Source organism: Pimephales promelas, chromosome 15, assembly GCF_988280905.1.
Source record: "Pimephales promelas chromosome 15, fPimPro1.hap1.1, whole genome shotgun sequence".
NCBI lineage: Eukaryota > Metazoa > Chordata > Actinopteri > Cypriniformes > Leuciscidae > Pimephales > Pimephales promelas.
In genome coordinates this window covers 23970644-23983833 of record NC_142783.1, presented here as the reverse complement: position 1 = coordinate 23983833, position 13190 = coordinate 23970644, and the positions used below count along the sequence as shown (strand labels likewise).

General features: G+C 38.7%; 1 protein-coding gene across 1 annotated transcript in view; it reads right to left on the bottom strand.

The window, feature by feature from the left end:
• luzp1 (leucine zipper protein 1) overlaps positions 1-5340 on the bottom strand; it is a 40647-nt gene extending 35307 nt beyond the window's left edge. Inside the window, exon 1 of the mRNA XM_039680594.2 lies at positions 5050-5340. The gene's annotated coding sequence lies outside the window, so the exon portion shown is untranslated. The remainder of the gene's footprint in view (positions 1-5049) is intronic.
• Positions 5341-13190: the final 7850 nt, after the last annotated feature.

The window sequence follows — 13190 nt, the reverse complement described above, 5'->3', positions numbered from 1 at the left end:
TATGATTTCTGTTTACACCAACCACTCAAATGAGTTCACCAAATACTCAAATGTGCGGTCACATTAGCAAAGTTTTGATGAAATTTTATAAAAATGTCAATTGTCAACTGTCAATTGTAGTGTGAAGCAAAGCTCGCACAAAAGAAACTTTCAAACTAAGCATCTATCTGTTGGTCAACAACTTGAACACAATGTGAAATCTGTGTGGGGAAAATCACACAAAATTCCTATCACTTGCATTTCAAAAATGTCTGGATATTGCCTTCAAAAATTAACTGAACAATGGTGATCACATGCATTTTGGACCATATTTACACCTGAATTCAGCACACTTGTGATCAGATGGCCGAAAATAGATCCTGTTAAAACATTTTTTTTCCGGTCCATACATAAAATGTCAGTTGGGTCCAAAACAGCTTGGGCAACATTGACTTTATTTGCACAAAAACAGTTTTTCAAAATATCTTTTTACACATATAGTGTAAACATAGTCATGGAAGAAGCACTATCGATTTAAGTCCTTTGGTACTGTGTGAAGATCAGTCCCCAGTTCGCGAACTGGGACAGCTGGACTGGTTCAGTGTGTGTTTGTGTGTGGGAGGAGCTGCTGTAATCTTCTTGTGTTCACACTTTAACACCTCTTCCTCAAGCTGTATGTCTGTCAGCAAGCTTTCCCACTCCCTGACAGCCCAAAACTAAAGAGACACTCAGCTGTGAACCAGATTTCGTCATCCTTCCTAAACACCTCATTATATGTCACAGTTTACAGGAACACAGAGAACTAATGAAAGAGTCACGTCAATTTTATCAAGATTGTGTATACTACTCCATTATAAAAAAATTAAATTTACAAGATAAACAGCTGGTTGTTAATATCAGTGGCACTGCTGGGATGGGAATTTGTTTACAGGCTGTCAAAAGCTAATCCCCTGACGACGTTTAACGACCATACCATTTAGTAAAACTGGTAAAATACACAACAAATTTCACTTCCTTTTAATTTGAGGAGAAGTGTCAACTCAAAGCCTCGTTCTCACAGAGAAAGAAGAACAATGATGTCATGTAAAGTACCAAACTGTCCAATAATGTCCCTGTAAAGCTGTATTGATAACTGAGATTTACTGAGAAGAAAGAAAGAAAGAAAGAAAGAAAGAAAGAAAGAAAGAAAGAAAGAAAGAAAGAAAGAAAGAAAGAAAGAAAGAAAGAAAGAAAAAGAGGAGTGAACCGCAGTATTTAATTTGAACCTCAAACTAGTCATTTAGCCTCTCCATAATCCCTGGGTCTGGTGCTAAGTCTGGTAATTATTCTTATTGGACACCGATAACCATCACAAGCGTTTCGCCTGCATGCTTCCTTTAAGTGGAAAAGCAATCAGTAGACTGGCGAAACCAAAAGCAGGACCTGCTCATAAAAAAAAAGTGGAGAGGGAGGGCAGGAATTACAGCACACCGGTATTCGTCATTTGATCATTGGGAAAACTGTCTTCTAACTTTCTCTTGAGCGAGAACTGCCCCTGCCTCCACTCTCTCATGAACACACACCCATCCTGTTTCAGCTGACAAAGTTCACATGTATTGTTGTATAACCACGAATAACAGCTCATCATAAAACAACCTTTGCCCTTCTAAGGTGACAGACAAGTGAAATGGCATAGCAGGTCATGAAACACACAAGAGAGAGAGACAGAGATAAGCTACGATAGAAACAGACAACGAACAACACAAGATTGTCAGCCAGCATTTGGCAGAAAGAGAATACATCCGGCTCTAGAATGCAGTCCAGATTTCCAGCTGAACATATACTAATACAGTGGCTCTTTTCAGATATTTTAAGTGGTAATCAAACAGTACCATTCCTAAAGGGTTAGTTTTATTTTAAATTTAGTCTGAGAGCTTTCTGTCCCACCGTCCTTATCTAAAAAGGAGATAACGACATCATCAAAGTAGTCCATGTGACATTAATGGGTTAGTTAGAATGTTTTGAAGCATTGAAAATACCTTTTGATCGAAACTTGACAGCCCAAAAAGTAATTGAAGAAAATATTTAAATATTCCATGTGACTACAGTGGCTCAAGTATAATTTTATCAAGCGACGCAAACACTTTTTGTGCGAAGCATATTCCTCAATGACTTTCTGGGCCGTCTAGTTTCAATCCCTTAGGCAGCCTATGTGGTAGTGATCCACCTCTCAATTTTAATCAAAAATATCTTCATTTGTGTTCCGAAGACAAACAAAAGTCTTACGGGATTGGTACAGCATGGGGGTGAGTAATTAATGACTTAATTTTCATTTTTGGGTGAACTATCCCTTTAAATTCAAACAACATTAAACTACTTTCAACTGCACTTTTAAAAGCTTTCTATCCAGACAATACAGAATCTCACCTTGGCAATCACTTTGACTGCCATTCAGAAACCAACACCTATACGGTCTCCCTTTCTTCTCTAGTCGGTCACTGAACACATCTCAAACTAAAGATCAAAGCAACTCACAGGAAAGTGCAAATATTTGATCTTGACTCCATAAAATTCCAGGGTATTCAAGATAGTCTAAGTCTAAAGCTAAAAGAAGTCTTGTAAAAGTTAAGTGCCAGTAACTGTAGTGGTATTTAGTTGAATGAGCTAGTTTATGTTCATACTAAACACAAATAGACAAGTGTTCTGGAGTCACTATGACAGGCGCCGCATCTCAGACCTTACTGGAAATCTGTCAGTGCTCTGCATTTGAGTCTGGGACAGGTCATGGCAGGTCCTCCTATCTGCTTTATGGGCCCCACCTGCCTAATGTAATGGAGCTTGAAAGGGGTTGCAGTTCTCTCTGTGCTTAGTGTTTCATTTTTCTGTCACTGAAAATGGATTCATTCAAACTATGTACAGGTAGTCTCACATCAGATCTACAGTATATATAGTCTATAGTCTCATTATAATCAAGCTATCATAACAGTATAATTTTGATGATCTCATCTGTTGACATTATGCTGTTTTTTTTTTTTTTTTTTTGCAGAGCTGGTGCAAACATATCCACATCGCTATCAAGGGTTGCCAACTTTGGGACTTTGGCTGGAGTGAGACTGTAAAATTTCAGTGAAAATCTCAACGCTCTTGTGGGCAGCGTCTGGATGTTCATTAACAGCATATCACTGCAAAGGTATTTCCAACCAGTTTTTTTTTTTATTATTTCTAAGCAAAGAACAAAAAAGAACTTTGCAGCAATTATTTCGGGGCCTATAAGTTGCTAGCTGCAGTTCACTTAACGGCCACCAGTGTTACTAATAACAAGGGTTTCTGAATTCTACCCAAATGTGCCACACAAGTCCTGAAAAGTGAAGCCAAAACGTTTCGTATCACCCCCAGGTGGGTGGACCCAGTATATAAGTCATAAACCACATCTCCCGAGTGAGTGAAGATGTGTCGTCCATCTTATTATTTACAGTGCACGTTTTCTTGCAATGTTGCAATTTCAGAGACACGCTACTTACACTATTTATTTATACTACAAAACGGCAAAGAATAGTGCATAAGTATGAAAAGAGAGACAAACCTGGGATTTTTTTTGTTCGTGAACAATCAAATTAACTAGAACATTTTTCATTTGTGAACAAATCAAATGTAATCTCTTGTTGTTGTTTTTATATTTCGAATATGATGACTCCCATTGCACGATGGGATAGTGAATTAATTGCCACTTAAGGTCTGATTTTGCTACATTTTCATAAATAATGCATATTTCAGCCATTCTGCTTATCTGGCATACTTTTTGCGTACTATGTCGGTATGCAGGGACTCGGTTCTCACCACCTACTGGAGTAAAAATGTAACCTGTAAAAAGAGTCACTCAAAAGAATAAACCTTTTTGGTGTATTCAAACTCAGACAGCAACATAGTCTGTGCATGTACAGTCAACACACCAATATGCACAGACTGCCAAAACACATGAGGTAGCCTCAATCTTCCTGAGTCCTGACCCCTACAAAGTAACTTAGTCTCTTTAGATATATAAAGGCTTTGCCTTTACTCGAGTCAAAAATAAACACATATTTTTAGGCCAAGGCAAAAACAGGACTATCCACTTCTAATATAGGCCTAAATATGAGCCATGTAAGGTTAAGTTTCGACCTTATGACATCAAAAGCGTTTAATTGTGCCTGTCATCGTGTGTGAACGTACCTCGCATCTCTAATAACGGCTGTCAAAATTAGCAACAGCTTGAAATACATTTTCTATTCGTGTACGTGCCGACAGTAGAGCAGGTCGAGACACACACTGCGTCAAAAAAAGCTACACGTTACGATACATAAATTCAAATTTAACATGGTAACGTTATATCTGACAAGCGAACATTATCTTCATCACAGTCCCACTCAGGATCTGCTTGCATTATTCTGTCCAAACGTAGGCTACAAGGGGGGGAAACGCGTTCAAGGTTAAGCACAGGGAAACAGTAGGAATAGAATCTAGCTTAATTATTTAATCAAATCAACCGACCAAAGTTCTCAAACTCTGCGGTATTGTTCTTCGAGAAAGCGACTTTTCCTGTTTGGAAACAATATTCTAGAATATGTCGGGTGTACGTGGCGAGGAATAAATCGATTTGACATTACTCGCGAGCGACAAACTAAGTGCAAATAGAGCGTACATGTTGTAAATGTAAACTTGATTGCGCTAGTATAATGCGATGCTGCTGACGTAGAACATCACAATCATACTGACTTACTGAGGGAGTCTGTTTCAGCCCCCTAAAATCAGAACATACTCCATTATGTTTGAGTTGTCGCTCGACTACTAAACAACCGTCGTTTGGAAAGTCCCGGTTAAGTTTAACGTTACAACTGCATCGCTACTAGGCTGTTTCTTACATCAGCCACAAAATAGCTTGACTAAAATCACCGCAGTCCGGCGGCGTACCGAGATCCTCCGCTGCAGCGAACAGGAGGGGGAGGAGGGTGGCAAAGTTGCCGCAGTTTGGAGTTGTGTCTGGGGGCAAGCTTCGACCATTCAGCTCCCCTTCCACTAAACTAGTTTAATAACCCCGCTTCGGATTTCTCTTACCTTGAGCACCGGGAGAAGAGTAGTGGGATTTTTTCGGTGGTAACGTTAGCTCTCTGGAAGGGCAAACTACTCAGTCGCGTTTGACTTTTTGAGGATGAATAGATCAGCTCTCAGCAGGGTCCTCGCTAGTTCCTTCACTCACCCCCTCCCTTGCGCCACAAGATCAAACCATCACATTCCTTCGACATCCAAACAATGAAAAAGGTGGGTTTTCCTTTGCCAAGAAAGACCCACCCCTAGAACGACTACGCCGTTTGTGACCGCAAAAAGAACGCCCTGCCCGGGTAATACGGTCCCGCCTTCCCCGAGAGAAAAGTGAAAGAGTGGATCAGTCGAGAGCACTAGAGGAAGCTCGAGGAATAACGGAAACCCACTTCACAAGCTGGACTTTATTTTTTAGCACTTATCAATACAGATGTTGAAACATTTAAGACAATTAAATTTTATATAATATATCAATTATTGTAAACTCACTTTAACTCACACATATATATATAGCCTATGTTACAATGGATAATTCAAAAACGTAAATAAAAAAAAACATGATAAAAGAAATATTCTCTGTATCTCTGCATTGACAGCATGTGTGACGTCACTCCAAAAGTGGGCACTGCAGTGTCCTGGCAAGCAACGTTGCAGTAAAAAACACACACTCACACTCACACGCACACGCACACGCACACACACACACACACACACACACACACACACACACACACACACACACACACACACACACACACACACACACACACACACACATTTAAGCAATTCCTTGTAGCATGCAAATGGTTAATGGTACAATTTAAATGGTATTTAATTCAAATTTGAATGATATTTAATATATTTTAATTGAATTCATAATTGCACCATACCATAAAAAACACACATTTACATTACCACCCACAAATATTATAACAAACATAATAATATTATATTTTACCCTTAACTGTTTTATTTAAAGTCTTGATTATTATTGTTTTTGTGTAAAAAAAAAAAAAGTTTTTTTATGTGTGTTGTGCTTGCAAAGCAAATAAATAGATATGTTACCTAAAGGCAACAGTGCAGTAGAGGGCTAAATTAAACATATATTTCCCAACCCTTTAAACTCTTAATAGTGGTCAGAAATAGTGCAGAAAAAAGTTTCCAAAGTGGGATTTGACCCAGTATATGATTGCTGGTGTACAGCCTCAACCCGCAAGCAACTACCAAAATCACACCGTTATATTTTTAGCCTATTTTAGCTATGCTGTTTCACCAAACTTTGATTGCATTCTTTTTACTCTTCATTAGAGACATTTCAAAGTGATGCATAGTGGTTTCTCATTAGAAAACCAACTCTCTCACCCCACTTTTTTGATGTTGAGAGAAGAGAAGGCGTGACTGTAATTTTCAAAAGAAAATTCAAGACAAACATTTATATCCACTCCAAATGCACACAATCCTGTGTTTGTTCCAAAAAGAAAGTAAAGAGTTTATTTCTGAAAGCAACAACTATTAGTGCATGGGCCAAGTTTTATTCTTGTGCTGTAAATTTACTATTTAAGCACTCAGTAAACTCAGTGAACCAGGCATACATTTATTATTTTTACTTTATGAAAAGCGAAAAAATCAAATCTGCCTACCATGGTAACAAACACTGTGGTCATGTATTGAGGTCCATGTGTAGTAACTGAAAACTATAATGAATAGGTTTAGTTGCTTTCAATGTATTAAAATAAGATGAGCCATTAATGAACCAGACTTGCTTTTCACAGTCCAAGCTTCATATGCTCTGTTGGGGATGGATAGCAGTTAAAATTACTATTTCTCCAGTGGCAGTGATCCTATAAGCACATGACAGAAAAGAAAAACAGCCTCCTGGCCTCAGAGTGGCTGAAGTGTAACCAACCAATAGTTACACCTGCCATAGTTAAGAATAATTTTCACCATATGCTTTTGACTTTCCTGTTTTAGGAATCTTATGCTGTATTATATTATCCTATTTATGTATTTGCCATATAACAGTATTTTTGTATAATTTAACTGTGCCTATTTTAAATTTACACTGTATTGTATTATATATCTTAGTTAACTGTCTCTTACTGCATGTTGCAAACATTAGATTAATAGGGTTACTTTGCCATATAGAACATATCAAAATCTGGAAATTAAATGTAACAAACCATTGGAAAATTAAACAACTTTTTATCAAACTTCGATATTTGCCATAATCCTGGCATTGATTCAACAAGGTGCTGAAAGCATTTTTTAGAAATGTTGGCCCATATTGATAGGATAACATCTTGCAGTTGATGGAGATTTGTGGGATGCACATCCAGGGCACGAAGCTCCCGTTCCACCACATCCCAAAGATGCTCTATTGGGTTGAGATCTGGTGACTGTGGGGGCCAATCTTACTCGGGCGCGGTTCATGGCAACCGTGCCTAGTGTGAGTACACACTAAGCCCCAGGACTGGCTGGACTTAGCAGGCCGCCCTTGGACTGATACCCGGATTCAGAGTTCATAGCAATCAGTTGTTTAGCTTGCTATCAGGTAGTAGGCCTCTTCAGGCCTTCCGAGTTTCCACATAGGGTGGTTATCAGGTAGTAGGCCTCACTATAGGCCTCCCTGAAGGCGAATTCCCACATATGGTTGTTATCATGTAGTAGGCTTCATCAGGGCTCCCTGAGGGCTAAGTCCCAAGGACAGGCAACTGGACAGCTAGCCCAGACTAGCTATCAGATAGTAGGCCTCACCAGGCCTCCCGGAGGGCGAGTTTCCACAATTGGATGGTTACCATCCAATAAAGCAACATTTTTACCCATTATTTATCTGCATATCTGAACACCATTTGTTACACGTATGAGTTTGAATGTCAAGGGATAAAACAAGCTGTCATCGGTTAAATCAAATCACTCTTCAATTATTTTTGAATAAGGCCACTGCATGTCACAGCAGGAGAAACTGTAGCTGGGGAGAAAATCGTTTGCACTGTTTGGTGAACTGTGTGCTAAATATGTGGGAAAATTTTCTCTTTCATAATACCACTAGGGTGAAGGTGATTTCACCAAGTACAACATGTTCCTAGATGACCAAAATGTTGAGGGACAAGTATACAGTTTTCCCCAATTTAGGTTTACAACAAGAGTTAGGGGCTTATCCACCATTCTTATTCACCTATCACTTCTCTCTGATTTTAGGGGTAAGTTATGGGAGGGATAGGGTTATCACAAAATTTCCGTGAAGAAACGTTGTTTCTAGGACCAACAAAAAATTGAAGTTAATCACAATTTTTATTAGTTCTGTCATTCCCTCACCATAGGATCTTGAGGCCCTTACTTCACATTGCGAGATCACAACAAGTTAATATGACGTCCCCAATAATTAAATAGAAGCAACATAGTATCATGTTCCCACAAGTTAATATGTTGTGCTAACGACGTGGACCGAAGATGTCCTCTCCCGGTCACTGTACAGTTGAATCCCATAAAATCTGTTCAGCGGTTGTTAAATCGTTAAAAGAACAGCCTCAAATGTGTGAAATGCATGCTTTAAAACAGCATGGCATGATAGGACATGCTCAGGTATCGGATCAGTGTGTCACAACACGAGAGAAAGGTCTTGGGTATACTGGCATATTTTTCACTCTCTCCAACATTCAAATGTCAGCTTGCAGATATAAGGAGAAGAGATTTATTATTGAGTGAAATACAAGCTGTTTTATCTTAAGTGCTGATCTGTGAATCATCCTTAATATACCTGGACACTCAGGAGCTTCTAGGCGTATTGAAACTCTCAGCCAAACAATATCTCAGAACTAAGATGCCTCACTGCCTCATATCTCTCTCACAATTGTTTACAGCACAGTCCTGGGAAGTAAGCAAACCATGTGTTGTTATGTCATCTCATTGCAAGGGGTGTTTCTGTGCAGTAAATGGTGCTCACTAATGTACTTCAGCCTTTTCTGGAATGTGGCTCTCTATCTCGATAATATCGCATGATGCCTTTGGGCTGCAGGCCAACATTCCCCAAAGAGCACCTGGGTGAATTTGCTCCATCGCTTTTCTAGATTCCATCTGCAGGACCTGCCCTCTGTAAGAAATGATCAAAGTTTAAAGAATTGCAATGAAAATGATGGTGTGTTGCCCAGACAGAGTGAATTTTAAAAGTATCCACTCATTAGTGTGGTTTCTCAGTTATGTGGAAATAATTGTATTACCAATAACATTACTGTGAGTGTGATACAATTAAACTAATTCTGAGTACAATCAACATTGAACAGACTTGAGCTGAATATTGTCGTTTATAGAGCTGTGCAAAGCTAAATTGAACTTGTTTAATAATTGATGAACTTTGCAATGCTGACAGAGTTGTTGAACTGAATTTAAAACAACATCGAACTCATTTAGACTGAATAATGATGCTATTGTTTTTTGTAAAGCTCCTTTACTGAAATTGAATTTGTTTCATTATTGATGAGTTTTACAACATTTACAGTTTTTCCTGTTTATTAATACGAAGTTGCTTTAAAGGCACAATGTGTACTTTTTGTGTATTTTATTGTTTAAAATCAAAATTTGTATTCATAAATATGTCCTCAATGGTGTACAAATACCTCTGCCAATTATCTGACTTATACTTGTAAACAAAGAATTTATTATTTTTATATACAGTATATGGGACAGGTAGGCCCACAGAGGCTTCCATGTTCCACCATCTTGAAAAACTAGCAGAGAGGGACAAAAAGTACTAGGCCAACGTGTTTCCACAGAAAGTTTTCGTTCAGAGCCAGCATGATAATTAAATAAAAAGGCTTCATTGCATCCTCGTCGCCAGAAAATCCAAAAGGAAACGTGACCGGAGATTACAAACACATTGTCAATTTAAAAAAATCTGTATTATAAAGTGCTATATAAATACATTTCTTTTGTCAGGGGTTCAAATTGGTTCAATGAATGATTCAGTGATTCATAACCACAGTCGCCACCTTGTAACCTGCTGTTGGATTGTATCAGGATTCAGGCAGACAGATAGACGGACGGATGGATTGACGGACGGACAGACAGACAGACAAATGGATGGATGGTTGGTTTGCTCCAGCAGCATGTTTCTCATCTCTGTTGCAGGCACTATCATAACAGTAGTTTGGTTGACTATAATTAATCTTAATCCAGGATTTAGTTTGTGGCTCCAGCTTTCTTACTCTATCCTCTGCAGAACGGGATCGTTCTTGACTCTTGACTGAAGTGAGCACTGTGAGAGCACATATAAAAGGAATTGTTGTAGCCTACCTGCCTGAAGGGGGGAGTGACTGCTCTTTCTGGTTTTCTGTTGTTGCATTGCCATAGCTAAACATTCTATGCGAATATGTGTGTGCTATTGCTTGTTTTACTTGAATTGTAAATATGGATAAATATATAATTAACGTTAGCTGTATAGTGAGTGCTAGTACTTTTGTTGTAATATTCTATTTTTATGTTCAGAGTTAGTTTGAGTGATTTCCAAACTAGTTTGGTGAGCTTCACACATATAGGGTCCTAACTGGGAATAACAGGGAATCAATACAGAATAGGCCCTATTCTTTATAACTTGGTGCCCCCATGTGGCCACTATGAAATCTGTAGATTGGAGAGAGAGAGAGAGAGAGAGAGAGAGAGAGAGAGAGAGAGAGAGAGAGAGAGAGAGAGAGAGAGAGAGAGAGAGGGTGGGTAAAATAATAATCACATTGGTCCACTTTGGAAAACGTGTAGATGTCACGGTTTAACCCCCTCAAACGTGAAACTTAGCCTACAAGTTTGCGTTAACGTTCCAGAGGAGAGATACCCGGATGTTGACCAATTAAGTATAACATTACAAATGCAGCGAACACGTATACTAATGTCTCCTAATCTGTAAGCACTAAGGTTGCTAACCTATGGCACTGAAGTTACAGGAGTTTCTTTCCGTTGCTAAGCAACGGAACTAGGTCGAGTATTTAAAAGGTTATGGTTAACAAGGTTAACGTGGTTTAACGTCGATGTAATACGTTGTTTTAGCGTACCTTTTGGTTAAACGAGGAGCTGGGGGACGCCGAAAAAATAGACGTTTTACTCATTAGGCTAATGCAAATGAATCCGTTTCACCTTGAAAATAATAAATGTTTTTTGCATTTTAAATAATAGAACATTTCTCACTGATCGTCAATAAAACAAAATTCCATTTTTCTCGGTTTAATGAAAACCAATAGGTCGTTATGGCAGAGAGAGAGAGAGAGAGAGAGAGAGAGAGAGAGAGAGAGAGAGAGAGAGAGAGAGAGAGAGAGAGAGAGAGAGAGAGAGAGAGAGAGAGAGAGAGAGAGAGAGAGAGAGAGAGAGAGAGAGAGAGAGAGAGAGAGAGAGAGAGAGAGAGAGAGAGAGAGAGATGAGGGGGACAATGCATGATGCTTCTACTTTTTGATACACTTTAGCAGGCACTTCAACATTTGCATCATGTTTAAATGGTCTTAATGTGGGCTTCTCATTTGGGTGCTGTATGTTTAGTACAATATTACTGCACTTTAAAATAATTTATCATATTCAAATTCATAGGATATGTTGAAATAAAATACAAATTTGCGTTACAAAAAAGTGCAGTTATGTAATTTCAAGTATAAAAATACCTAAATAGGAACATGGTAGCCTATATACTTAAAGTGCAAAAATAATTTATAAATAGTAAACTCTAAGTATGATGTTAGGTTTACCTGAAGTAACCATACAAATACTTGCCTTATAAAACGACTAAACTATAGTTTACACTTCAATGTGTTCTTCCATAAATTGAAAAATGTGTTACAAGTTTTCAACTAGTAAACTACTTTTTGAGTAGGGAGGTGGGTGCCAACAAATGACTTTGAGGATCATTTGAGTTAGTTATTTTCTTTTTCATTATTGGATCTTGGATTTTTGAGCCGAATTGGAGTGAACTTTTATTAGGCTAAGTGAACTTCTGAATTGAAGTGAGCTTCCAAGTGAACTTTATTTCAAAGTTTTTTTATTATTATTATTTCAAAGTAAAATGTGAAACATTTCACTCGGAAACATTTCTGTATACTTAAAAAAGTGACACTGATTGTTATTTTGTTGAGATTTAACTTAAACCCTAAACAAATTGTTTGTTGTTTTCCAGATTCTTATTTCACTTTGATTTGACTGCGCTTGAAACTGAACTTCCTGTGAAAACAAAGAAAACAGAATCATTTCAATTCATGCAGTAAATACATTTAGTTTTCTAGTTGAAGCTGCAGTAGCTAACTTTTGCAGTAGGCGTACACGAGCAGCGTGATTGACACTGCTAAGCCACTCCTCCTGGCTCTGATTGGTTGTTTCTGACCGGGAGCGGTGTATTTCTGCAAATGGCAATACGACCACTGGGAGGAGCCAGAAAAGCTTGATTTTTTCCACAGATTATCTGTCTCATTGTCTACTGTCAGGACATAATGACAGTTTTAACATAATGACAGTTTACAAAAGTTACCTACTGCAGCTTTTACTAAGGAGTGTCTTGCCTATCCTGTTAGATCCGGGTAGGGTGGGTTATGCAGTCAACTAGGTTTAACTCGAGTTTTCTACATACACACTTCAGGTGACTGCCGTGTATTGAGTCAATCCTGAAGCCCACCTAGCCGCCTCTTGAGCATTTATGTTTCAACACGATAGACACAACATACAACTAGGCTAACAGTTGTACAAAGCAACCGGTGGGGGGACTAGTCTTCCTTAGTATATTGTTGAATATTTCCCCCACAAGGCGGCGGCATATTTCCCTTCGCCACATAGGGAAAGCAGAGCAGTGAAAAGAAAAAGACACGGTGCAGTGGTACATGGTGCACCCACCCACTTGTCACAAGCCCTTTTCATGTTCAAAATTCAATAAAGCTTTCACTGTACCCCCAGAGAATGTTGCAAAACAGAATGCCCCCATAAATGTTGCAAAACATATTCACAGAATACATTATATCATCACTTCGGGGAGCTATCAATCCTTTAGAGGTGAGCCACTCAGACTTTGTCCAAGCGCTATTAAGTGCCCACGCATGTGTTGTACAGACTACAAACTCGTTCACGACTCAGCAACACAATGGCATCAGAACGCTGCAAATAAAAAATTAGTGAGCATGCACTCAGTCCCTCTGGGTATA